This window comes from Dipodomys spectabilis, unplaced genomic scaffold, assembly GCF_019054845.1.
Source record: "Dipodomys spectabilis isolate Male_0828 unplaced genomic scaffold, ASM1905484v1 ptg000176l, whole genome shotgun sequence".
In the NCBI taxonomy this organism is placed as follows: Eukaryota; Metazoa; Chordata; class Mammalia; order Rodentia; family Heteromyidae; genus Dipodomys; species Dipodomys spectabilis.
In genome coordinates this window covers 3,915,867-3,929,028 of record NW_024870853.1, presented here as the reverse complement: position 1 = coordinate 3,929,028, position 13,162 = coordinate 3,915,867, and positions in this window count along the sequence as shown.

Below are 13,162 nucleotides of genomic sequence, written 5' to 3'. Positions count from 1 at the left end.
AACTCAAATATTTATGATTTTACTAGTATTTTCATTGTTTTTATGGTAGAAAGGGTTTATCAAGTTCTTAGCCATTCTAGAAATGGATTTCCTGTGCTATGTTCTTTTCACCAAATGCATAATAGTACCTAATATGTTTTACTATACTTAATCTGTCATTACTTTGAGAAACATTGGTTTGTAAATATTCATGATTACAAAGTAGTCAATGATGGACCTTAAGCTGAACTCTGGTGGCTCACCCCTGTAACTCTAGCCACTCAGAAGGCTGAGGCATGAAGCCAGTGAAGCCAGCCCGGAGGAGGAAAAAACAGTGTGAGACTCTTATCTCCAATTAACCAGCAAAACAATTAGAAGAATTGGTCAAGTAGTAGAGTACCAGCCTTGAGTGAAAAAGCTAAATAACGCCCAGGCCCTAGATTCAATCCCTAGTACAGGTATATGTAGTACACAGATAAACACACACACACACACACACACACACACACACAAACCTTATTTATTTCTTTTTATGCACATATGTAAATAGAACAAAATTTGAGTTTCAAAGAGTAGGTACATTTTATATTTTAATAGGTATTGATAAATTGCTCTCCAAAATGCTGTACTAACTTACCTCTGAAACAACAATATACTGATGTTAGTCTTCTAACTTTTACCCATGTGATATATAAATAAATGATATTACAATCTTGGGGGATTTCTTTTCAGTGCTGGGGATCAAACCTCAGGGCTCTGCCCATGCTAGATAAGCACTCTACCACTGGTCCACATCCCCAGATTTATGATTGTTTGAATTTTCATTTCCTGACCAACAGCGAGATTGAGCAACTTTTATGTTTATTAGCAATTTGTTTCCTCTTCCTTGTCTAATTTGTATTTGTATTACTGATTTATAAGAGCTCTATTTACTTTGAACACAGGTACTTTTTTGAGTTATACGTATTTTAAATATTTTCAGCTAATATTTTACTCTTAGTGTGTTTAGGTTCTTACATTTTACCAAAGTTTTATTTTATTTTAATAAAGTCAAATTTATCAATCTTTTCCTTTAGGACATCTATGTTTTTTTTTTTTTTTTACAAAGACTTCACCTCAATGTGATAAACTTCCTTTGATTGTTTTTTAATTATTTGTAGTTTTACTCTAATTAGAATTTACTTGTCAGGTGTTGTGACTTAGAGAGTTAACTTAATTTTTTCCCTTGTGGGCAAAACCTTTATTTGGTCAAAATACTCCTTTGAATAGACACCTTCACATATAAAACATTTCTAAAGATACACGGATCTGTCTATCCCTGTTTATTCTCTGTCACATTAATCTGTTCAGCTAGTCCTACATCAATTCCATGTAATTTTAATTAACATAGCTCTTTAGTAGGCTATCATTTTCCTTCTAAGTAGTGCTTTTAGTCACATATTAAAATATTTGAAATTCAATGCTATCATAATTCATTTCTAAATGGTTTGCATATTTCTGCTTGATTGCTTCTTTAACCCACAAATTATTTAGTTTTTAACTTTAAGGTATATCTTGTTTATTTCTTTGTTCTTTGTATTCTTAATAGTGTTATTTCTCAACAGTTTTCTCATATCTGGTGTTATCAGTGAGAAATCCAATGCCACTCAGTGTCTTTTTTCTTCTTTTTTCCTTCTTTCTCTGTCTTTCTTTCTTCCTTCTTTCCTTCCTCTCTCTCTCTCTTTCTCTCTTTCTCTCTCTCTCCTTCTCTTTTTCTTTTGTAGTCTTGGGGCTTGAATTCAGGGCCTCACATTTGCTCCCCTTTTAGCACACAGCTGGCACTCTACTATTTGAGCCATGCCTCAGTCCAGCTTTTTACCAGTAATTGGAGATGGTGTCTCATGGAGTTTTCTCCCTGGGCTGGCTTCAAACTATTATCCTCCAGGTTTAAGCCTACTAAGTAACTATAATTATAGGCATGAACCTCCAGCTACTAGCTTAGTCTCATTTCTTAATGACCAATCTGACTTTCTCTGTAGTATATTAAGATTATTGCAGTCCTTTACATTCTAAAAATGTCACCACAACATTTGTATTAAGTAAGAAATAGGTGGGTCACATAAAAGAAGCTAGTAAAGAGAATTGCCAGTCAGGGAAGGTCAAGCTTCCAGAGACCATGAATAGCAAGGAAATATTATCAAGGCTACTCCTGATGGGGAAAGGGGAGAAAGCCACTTTTGAAAAAAGTAAGAACTAAAATTACATGAAAGAGGATTTCTGACCAAATCTGTGGCTACTGACAGATCCTGGCTCAGATGAGAGGGTAAGAGGAGTTTCCTATGATTTTCCGCCTGGAAGAACTTCTAATTGGCCAAATCTGAAGGAAGCCCAGGTACATGGAGCCAGATAGAAAAGAATAATCTGGTGATACAAAATGTGAGTCTTTTTTATTTATCCAATTAGCACTCTGTGGCACCTTTCAATCTGTACACTGTCAATTTTCAGCCAAGAAAATTTTTCTTTAGGTACTCCTATCACCCCTGGAAGTTGTATGACATAGTTATTTAAACTTATGGATCTGGGCTGGGAATGTGGCTTAGCAGTAGAGTGCTTGCCTAGCATGCATGAAGCCCTGGGTTTAATTCCTTAGTACTACATAAACGGAAAAAGCCAGAAGTGGTGTTGGGCTCAAGTGGTAGAGCTAGCCTTGGGCACAGAGAGGCTCAAGGACAGTGCCCAGGCCCTGAGTTTAAGCTCCAGGACCGGAAAAAAAACAACTTATGGATCTGCCATTTTCATTTTTTTATATAGGATCTTGCTACATAGCTCAGATCGGCCTGGAACTTTGATCTCCCTGCCTTGACCCCTTAAATTCAGGCTAGGTTTAAAGACATATTCCCAGCACATTCTCCTCTGTTAATTTGTCTTTGAATTTCTCCATCTCTGATTTTATTCTGTGGTCTATGAAAATTCTGGACCCTATCTTCTAGCTCCACAATGCATTGTTCATCAATGTCTATTCTGCTATCAAATCAATTGGTGAATTTTAGGCTTTTTATGGTTTCTTTTTTCTTAACAGCCTATTTTTTTGGTTTATGAAAGTAATATCTCTCTACACTCTGAAGATATTAATATTTTAAAATGCTACTCTGTTAGCTCTAGTATCATGGTTTCCTGGATTTTGATTTTGTTTGTTGAGGCTTCTGCTTCACTTTCATGATGTTGAGTCATCACAAATGCTTGATGTGTCTTCACTGTGTGCTCATCTGTCTATGAAATCTGCATCTGTTGATAGCATTCTGCCTGTGAGGATCATGCGAGCTATCTGGGTCATACCACCAGGCATGAACTATCACACAATTTTCACAAGTGAAAATTGCCACTTCCATTGTTAGTCAATGGTGTTGGGGAAGGGGTTGTAGTTAATGAAAAAGGCATGAAAATGAATAAAGTATAATAAAAGACAGTGAAGAACATCATTTTTGCATACAATATTTGTTATTGGCCACATATCACAGCTAAATGAGGCAGTTCAGGGTTAGGTGGTAAGTAAGGAGATCATTGAATGTTTGTGTCCTGGAGTTCTGTGCTCTACAAAGATGGTGTCAACATATTGAACTCTGTCTCTCCCACTGAATGCAGAGTACATAAAATAGCTATGTGAAATGGAAAAGTAAATCAATTCTGACTTAGGGTAGCAAGACCAGGATTCAAAGTAAAGTCATGGTGATGTTAAGGTTACCATTTTTCTCAATGTAAGCTCCAACCTTGGCTCAAGGCAACTGAAAACCCAATAGCTGAGTTCAGTGAAAACAGAGAGATGACCAAGAAAGCGCTTTAAATTTAGGCTTCAGGGGAAACATAGTAGCTTCTTGGAAATCATGGCAATGGCTCAGGTCTATAATCACTTAATCTCTGCAAGGAAGAAGACCTTCCCCTTGATTAAAGGAGCTGTGACCTCAAGGAGTTGAAGTGAATTCATATAGCTTCATTTCCATTGTCTCTGTCATGTAGCCCTTGGGTTCCTGATATAGACACAGTTATAGGAAGTGCACAGCAGGGCAGGGTAAATGAAGTTTCAGCTCTCTTGCTGGAAGTACAAAAGTACTAGGGACACTGAAGAGAGGAAATGTCTTAGAAATCAAGTATATAAAATTGCCTGTGTACTCCTGGGTTCACTCCCATGCTGTATGGGTCTGATCTGAAACAAGTTATTAAAAACAGGATACATAAGCCTAAAAAATAAACAAGCAGTGACTATATTAGTATAAAAAGTAGACTTTAGAGTCAAGACAATTTCATATATAAAGGGAACAATATCTGTTGATTAAAAGGTCAGCTCAAAACAACACACAACAATTCTAAATGAACTAAAGACACAGCCTCAAAATACATGAAGTATAACCTATTCTAAAAAGACTGAAAGAGAAATAGACAAATATACAATTGTAATTGGGGGCTTCTATATACCTCTATCATTAATCCATAAAACTAGTAAACAAATCAGAAAGGTATAAGAGAACTGAAGAAATGAAGAACACCATCTAGTAAATAAATCTGATAACAATAAAAGCACTCCAATCACCCATTGTTTTCAGGTGCACATGCAATATTCACCAAGAATATTATATCCTGGGGGCTGGGAAGGTGGCTCAGTGGTAGAGCGCTTGCCTTGCATGCATGAGGCCCTAGGTTCGATTCCTCAGCACCACATAAGCAGAAAAAAAAAGCCGGAAGTGGTACTGTGGCTCAAGTGGTAGAGTGCTAGCCTTGAGCTGAAGAGCTGAGGGACAGCGCCCAGGCCCAGAGTTCAAGCCCCATGATCGGACCAAAAAAAAAAAATTAAAAAAAAAAAGAATATTATATCCTGGGTCATAAGAAGACTGAATAAGGCTGAAATGGGGCAAGTACAAGATACTGAGTTTAAATTCCAGTACAACCCCCACCCCCAAAAAAGACTGTATAGCTTAAAAGAAATGAGATTATACAAAGTGTGTTCTCAGATCATAATGGAATCAAAATAATAATCAGAAAGTTTAAATTTCTCAAATACTAAAAAACTTAAAAACATTTTAAGCTGAATGCCAGTGACTCAAGACTGTAACCTTAGTTACTCAGGAGGCTGAGATCTGAGGACTGTGATTCAAAGCCACTAGTGACAAGAAAGGCCAAGAGACTCTTTATCTCCAATTATCAAAAAAAGCTGGAAGTGGAGCTGTGGCTCTAGTGGTAGAGTGCTAGCCATGAGCAAACATAGTTCAGGGACACACCTAGGCCTTGAGTTCAAGCACCAGTACCAGCACTAAAAACAAACGAAAAACACATTGTAAAATAGTATGTCTTAAGAAAAGTTGGAAAATATGTAAGATTGAATAAGAATATAACATAGTACAATTTGTGGAGTGCAGATAAACTTATTATATTCATACAAATAGTCACAAAGTTTCCATGGAAAGAAAAGTGATCTCAAATCAAGAGGCTAAGCTTCCACCTCAAGAAACTGGAAAAGGAAAAACAAAATAAACCCAAAGTACATAAGATGAAGGAAAGGCAAGAATAGAACTGAAAATAAGAAATGTATGGACAAAAATCAATGAAAATAAACCTCTTGTTTTTTTTTTTGAAAAAGAAACCGTCAACAAAACTCTAGCGAGCTAGCAAAGATAAAGACTTACAACTCAAATGATCAATATAAAAAAATTAAACATGGGCTATCACCATAGGCTCTCCAGATATGAAAAAGCAAGGAGCACTATGAGAAACCTTACAGTACATAAATATAACAACCTGCTTAAAGTGGAGCAACAACTCAAAAGCCACAGACTAACATTTACCTAAAATAAAATCAGTAAATTGAATAATTATATATCTGTTTGTTCATCTGTTTGTGTTTCTTGACCTATTCACGGTCAAGAAAGTGTTTTTAAATTTTTTTTTTTATTGTGAAAATACTGTACAGAGGAGTTACAGTCACAAGAGCAAGGTAATGAGTACATTTCTTATCAAGCGTTGTTGCCTCCTCCTTTGTTTTTCCCCTACCATCCCTTCCCTCCCATCTCTAAAACTACATCTACATTCCCCCCACACACACCTAAATTGTAATGTTCATTTTTCAACATAGTGTCTTGTACATCTCATTGTTGCAATGGGTCAACCTGCATCCCTATTTAAACAGTTTGTTTTTTCCCTTCTGCTCCCGAAATTATACCAACATCAAATACAGTGAAAAAAGAGGTTATACCATGGGGGAGGGACATCCAAAGCAACCAAAAAATCTCGTGGTACCTTATAAATACGTTAGAAACAATATCAAGAAAGACAAAAACCACTTGTGTCCTTATCTTGGGGTTCATTTCGCTTAACATCATCTTATTTGACCTTTTCTGCTTGGCTCAGATATATACTAGTTATTGCAAATAAGTGAAACCATGGGACCTATGTTTCTTTGGGCCAACCTTACTTCACTTAATATATTTTTTCCCAAGTCTTTCCATTTCCTAACAAATGGGGCAATGCCATTCTTTCTGATGGAGACATAGAATTCCATTGTGTATATATACCACATTTTCTTGATCCATTCATCTAGTGAGGGGCATCTGGGTTGGTTCCATATCTTAGCTACAGCAAATAATGTTGCAATAAACATAGTAGTGCTGGTAGATTTAGTATGCCCTTGCTTGTGATTATTTGGGTAAATGCCCAAAAGTGGGATTGCTGGGTCATAGGGGAGCTCTATGTGGAGTCTTTTGAAGAACCTCCACACTATTTTCCAAAGCAGTTAAACAAGTTTACACTCCTACCAACAAGGCAGTAGGGTTCCCTTCTGTCCACATCCCCTCCAGCATCTGTTGTTGTTAGAGTTCTTGATTATAGCCATTCTAACTGGGGTGAGGTGGCATCTCAATGTTGTTGTGATTTGCATTTCTTTTATGCCTAGAGAGGTTGAGCATGTGTCTATTGGCCATTCTTATTTCATCTTCAGAGAAGTTTCTCTTTAATCTTTAGTCCACTTATTTATTGGGCAGTTGTTCCTTTGAGGATTTGTTGTTGGGGGATTTAATTTTTTAAGTTCCAGGTATATTTTAGATATGAGACCTTTGTCTGTTGTATGGCTAGTGAAGTTCTTCTCTCAATCCGTGGGCTTTCTATTGATCTTGCTAGCTGTGTCCTCTGCCATGTAGAAGCTCTGTAGTTTCATGCAATCCCATTTGTCCAACCTTTCTTTGATTTCTTGTGTTTCTGGGTCTCTATTAAGAAAATTTCAGCCTGTGCCAAGGAGCCCTAGAGCTTCTCCTCTTCCTTCCAGTAATGTTTGCAGTGTGTCTGCTTTGACTCTGAGGTCTTTGATCCATTTGGAGTGATATATAAGGATGATATATAAGGATGATATATATGCAGGGTGATATATAAGGATCTGACTTTAGTTTTCTACAAGTGATTAACCAATTTTTCCAGCACCATTTACTGAAGAGGCTTTCTTCCATTCGATTTTTTTAGGTTCCTTATAGAAGATTAGGTGGCTATAGGTCTGCGGGCTCATTTCTGGGTTTTCAATTCTATTCCATTGGTCCTGAGGTCTCTTCTTGTGCCAGTACCAAGCTGGTTTGATATGGCTTTGTAGTCGAGTTTGAAATTTGGTATTGATATTCCTCCAGCACTGGTCTTTCTGTTAAGGATCCTTTTTTCTATTCAGGGTCTTTCATTGTTCCATATGAGTTTTTGGATTGCCTCTTCTATTTCCTTGAAGAATGAGGCTGGAATATTGATAGGCATCGCAATGAATTTGTAGATAGCCTTGGAAGTATTGCCATTTTCAAGATGTTGTTCCTTCCAATATAGGAGCATGGGAGGTTTTTCCACTTTCTAAGTTCTGTTTTGATTTCCTTTTTCAGGTTTTTAAAGTTTTCATCATAGAAGTCCTTCACTTATTTGGTTAATTCCTAGGCATTTTATTTTTTGTGGGGCTATTATGAATGGAGTTGCTTTCCTGATTTCAGCCACGTTTTTCTCATTGTTGTCATACGTAAAGGCCATTGACTTTTGAAGGTTAATTTTATACCCTGCTACATTACCAAAGTTTTGAATCAGCTTGAGTAATTTGGGAGTGAAGTCTGTGGGATTCTTTAAATACAAAATCATGTCATCTGCAAAGAGGGAGAGTTTTACTTCATCTTTCCCTATTTGGATCCCTTTTATGTTTGCATCTTGTCTTATTGCTGTAGCTAGGCATTTTAATATTAAATTTAAGAGAGGTGGAGAGAGTGGACATCCTTGTCTTGTCCCTGAGTTTAGCAGAAATGGCTTTAGTTTTTCACCATTAAGTATAATGCTGGCTGTAGATTTGTCATATACAGCCTTTATTGTATTGAGGAATGTTCCAAGGATTCCTAATTTTTCCAGAATCTTCATTATAATGGAGTGTTGGATCTTGTCAAATGCTTTTTCTGAATCTATTGAGATAACCATGTAGCTATTATCCTTGCTCTTGTTGATGTGATGAATTGTATTAATTGATTTGCATATATTGAACCAGCTTTGCATCCCTGAAATGAATCCTGTTTGATCGTGGTGTATGATTTTTTGAATGAATTGTTGAAGTCGATTGGGCAAAATTTTGTTGAGAAGTTTTGCATCGATGTTCATCAAAGAAATGGGTCTATAGTTCTCTTTCTTTGATGAGTCCTTGCCTGGTTTTGGGATGAGGGTTATGATGGCTTCATAGAAAGAGTTTGGTAGTGAACGTTCTTTCAATTTCATTGAAGAGTTTAAGGAGTATTGGTGTGAGTACTGCTTTGAAGGCCTTGTAGAATTCTGCTGTAAATCCATCCCGTCTTGGGCTTTTCTTAGATAGGAGGTCTCTTATTGCTGTTTCTATTTCAACGCTTGATATAGGCCTGTTGTTAAGTTGGTTTAACTCATCTTAGTTTAGTTTTGGCATGTCGATATTTGCTAAGAAATTGTTCATTTCTTCCAGATTCTCAAACTTATTAGCATAAAGGTTTGAGAAGTATTTCCTTATAATGTTCTGAATCTTGGTTGTTTCTGTGGTGATGTTTCCATTCTCATCTCTGAATTTGTTATTTGGGTGTGTTCTCTTCTTTTTCTGATAAGATTTGCTAAAGGTCTGTCAATTTTGTTAATTTTTTGAAGAACCAACTATTTGTTTTGTCGATTCTTTCTATGATTTTTTGGATTCTAATTTGTTTAATTATGATTTAATTTTAATTATTTGTTTCTGTCTACTGGATTGGGATTTAGCTTGCTGCTCTTTTTCAAGGAGGTTCAGATTGTTGGTTTCAGATTTTTCCAATTTGTTGATGTAGGAACTCAGAACTATAAACTTGCCTCTGAGTACTGCCTTTGCTGTGTCCCAGAGGAGCTGGTAATTTGTGTATTCATTTTTGTTAAATATCATAAACATTTGAATTTCCTTTCTAGTCTCTTCCATGACCCACTGGTGATTCAACATGTGTTGTTCAATCTCCATGTGTTACAGGGCTTTCTTTGGTGGCTTTTGGTGTTGAGTTCTAATTTTATTCCCTTGTGGTCTGAGAGAATGCAGGGCATAACTTCAATGTTTCTAAATTTGGACAAGTTTACTTTGTGACCTAAAATGTGGTCTATTTTGGAAAATGTTCCGTGTGCAGCTGAGAAAAATTTGTATTCTGATGCTGCTGGATGAAATATTCAGTAGATGTCTGTTAAATCTAGATGATCTATGCAGTTGTTTAGATCTGTGGTTTCTCTGTTGAGTTTTTGCCTGGTTGATCTATCTAGTGGGGATAGTGGTGTGTTAAAGCCCTCAACAATTAATGCCTTTGAATCTATGTGAGATTTAGGGAAAAGTAGTGTTTCCTGGATGAATTTGGATGCTCTGTTGTTTGGTGAATAGATATTTAGAATTATAATATCTTCTTGAAGATATTATCTCTTTATCTCTTTTACTAATTTTAATTTGAAGCCTATTTTATCTGATGTTAGGATTGCAACACCTGCCTGTTTACGGGGGCCATTTGGTTGGTAGATTTTATTCCAGCCTTTCTCTTTCAGAATATGTTTGTTTTTATCAACAAGGTGTAACTCTTGAAGGCAGCAGATAGAAGGATCTTGCTTTTTAATCCAACTAGACAGTCTATGTAGCTTAATTGGATAGTTTATTCTATTAATGTTGAGAGTTAGGACTGAGAGGTGTTTGGTAGTTCCTGCCATGTTACCCACCTTCTTGGGGGCTGTGACAGCTGGGTTCTTCCTATGGTTATTGGATTCTCAGCTTGGGTGTGGTTTCTTGGCCTTTATTGTAGTCTTGTTGGTTTTCTATGTGTAGGACATCTTTAAGTATCTTTTGTAGGGCTGGTTTGGTGGAGATATATTGTTTCAGTTTTTCTTTGCTATGGAAGGTTTCTATTTGACCTTTGTTTATGAAGGAGAGTTTAGCTGGGTACAGTATTCTTAGTTGATAGTTCTTTGTTTTTAGGGCGTGGCATACATCATTCCAGACTCTTCTTGCTTTGAGAAATCTGAGGTGATTCTAACTGGTTTTCCTTTATAGGTAATTGATTTTTTTTCCTCCTAGACAGCTTTAAGGATCCTCTCCTTGGCCTGAATTAATCCTGTGTGGATTATAATGTGATGGTGGGATGTCTTGTTCTGGTCTGATCTATTTGGGGTTCTAAAAGCTTCTTGTATTTGAATAGGCCTATCTTTTAGAATGTTTGGGAAGTTCTCTGCTACGATCCTGTTAAATAAATTTCCTAGACCATTCACTTCTGTCTCTAGGTGCTCCTCTACACACATTATCCTCAGATTAGGCCTTCTGATGGTGTCTTCCAAATGCTAAATAGATCTATCATATTTCTTGGATTTCTCTTGGATAATTATATGTTCTTTCTCTATAATATCTATGCTGTCTTCAATCCCCGAGTTTTGATCTTCTGCATGGTGTAACTCACTGTCAAGACTTTCTACTTTGTTTTTTATTTCCTTTCCTTCTAATTGGTCGGCTTTGATGGCTTCAAATTCTTTGTTGGAGCTTTGTTTTAGATCTCATATGAACTTCTTTACTTCCTTAATTTGGTATTCAGTGTTTACTCTCAAATCACTTAGTTGATTAGTTATGGTTTCCTTGGACTCCCTTTCCTTCTGACGGGCTCCATTCAGCATTCCCTTTGTGGTGTCCTTGGATTCCTTCAGCTGTCTGTTTATGGATTCCATGAATGTCTCTATTGATCTTTGTCTATTCTCATCCCACTCATGCAATTCCTGTATTACTCTTTGATTAGCTTCCTCATGCTCCTGCAATTCCTGTATTTCTCTTGACTGTTCTCAGCCTGCTCACACAATTCCTGTCTTTCTCTTTGACTGTTCTCTGCTTGCTCACACAATCCCTTTTTTTCTCTTTGACTGTTCTCAGCCTGCTCACACAATTCCTGTATTCATCTTTGAGTAGCTTCCTCACGCTCACAAGATTCCTGTAGTAATTTTTAGTTACCCTCAACATGCTCATGAAGTTCCTGTATTAATCTTTGGTTTGCCTCATCTTGCTCCCTATCACGCTCGCACTGAGTCCTTTGCAGGTTTTCAATCTTTTCATTCACCATGTTTACCAGTAGTGTTTTTAGAGCTTTTTGGAAATGCTCCTCTGGATTTTTCATTAACTGTTCTGTCACCTGATTATCCTGAGTGGGAGCTAGATACACAGACTTGTCAGTTTTCTTGTGTTTCTCCAGCTTGTTCTGCCCATTTAGTATGAAAGTAACACCAATTATGTGCTAGAACACTATATTAAGGCAAGCATCAACCAGAGTCCTGTAGCTGTACAGTCAATGTCTGCAGATACAATCTAGTTCAACAGGTACTATCTATTCAACATCAAACAACTATGGATTAATGGGCTAAGAACATCCAAGAGGGATTCAGAAAACCAGAAATTATTAGGTTTAGGGAGAATTGTGGGGGAAAACAGGATTAGAGGGATGTGGAGAGGTAAAAGGAGAGTGAATTTAACCAAGGCCTAATCTCACAGAGGGATAGGAGAGTATTATAGGAGAGAGATTAAAAAAACAAGAAAAAATGGAAAAACAAAATTTAAATTTAAAAAATAAAACACTTAAAAATTTTTATGTAAGTATAAAGAAATGGTATTGAGAGAAGAAAAGGATAGGATGAGAGGAGGGGAAAGATAAAAAGGAAAAATGAAAAAATAAAAAAATCTTAAAATTGGAATACTTGAAAGTTATATAGGTATAAAGAAATAATACTACTATTAAAAAATTAAGCCTAAGAGGTTGTGAATTGAATAATAAGTTTCTGGATTAAGTATGTACACAACGAGGGATAAGCTCTAATAATCAATGACAGGTATATAATGGGGATGAGCAGAACAACAATTAAGTCAGGCAAAACAGAAAGAGAAAAGAAAAAAAAGAAAAAGAAAAAGGACCAAAAGGTCAAAAGATATTTTTAAAAAAGCACACACACACACACATACATTCCTAAAAGAAAAATTATGAAAGAAAAAAATAAAAAATAGGAAACAATTAAAAAAATAATAAACAGGTAGAAAAGAGAGTTCTTTGATTTTTTTTTGGTGGATGGGGGAGGAAGATCTTGTATCTCTCCTGTTTCTGTAACCAGTCTCTTGGTGGAATCTCTGGTCTGCTTGTGGTGTTTGGTTTTCCTGTGGCTTGATTGGTTTCTTAAGTCAGTTTGTTTGAGCAGGCAGACAGCTCTGTCTTACCCAGGACTTTGTGATCCTCCTCCCAGGTTAGTTCAGTGGGAGAGAGATCTGCTTTGAGTATCACAAAAGAGGGAGATGGCTGTTTCCTCTAGTTTGGAGATGCTGTGATGAGGCTAGGTTCTGGGTAGGGTTGAGGCCTTTCAGCAAACAGTAGCTTTTCCGTGAGAGGCTAGCTCCTGAGACACTCACAGAACCCATCCTGGAGCCGTTCTCAGGGTTTATGTTTACTGAGTTTCAATAGTTTGTCTAGGCTGCTGTAGGGAGGGGTAGCCTCTGGCTCTGTTTACCCAGTGAAGAAAGTCACTGCTCCGGGGACGGAGCTTGCTCTGCCTGGCTGGGGTGACTTTCTCCTCAGTGGAGCTGAGCATGGCATGTCAGGTCAGGTTTCTGTGACCTGCTAATGGCTCCAATTGTATAGTTCCAAGGCCTGGGTTGGAGCTAGCTGCTCGTCCCAGCCTTTGTCAGTAT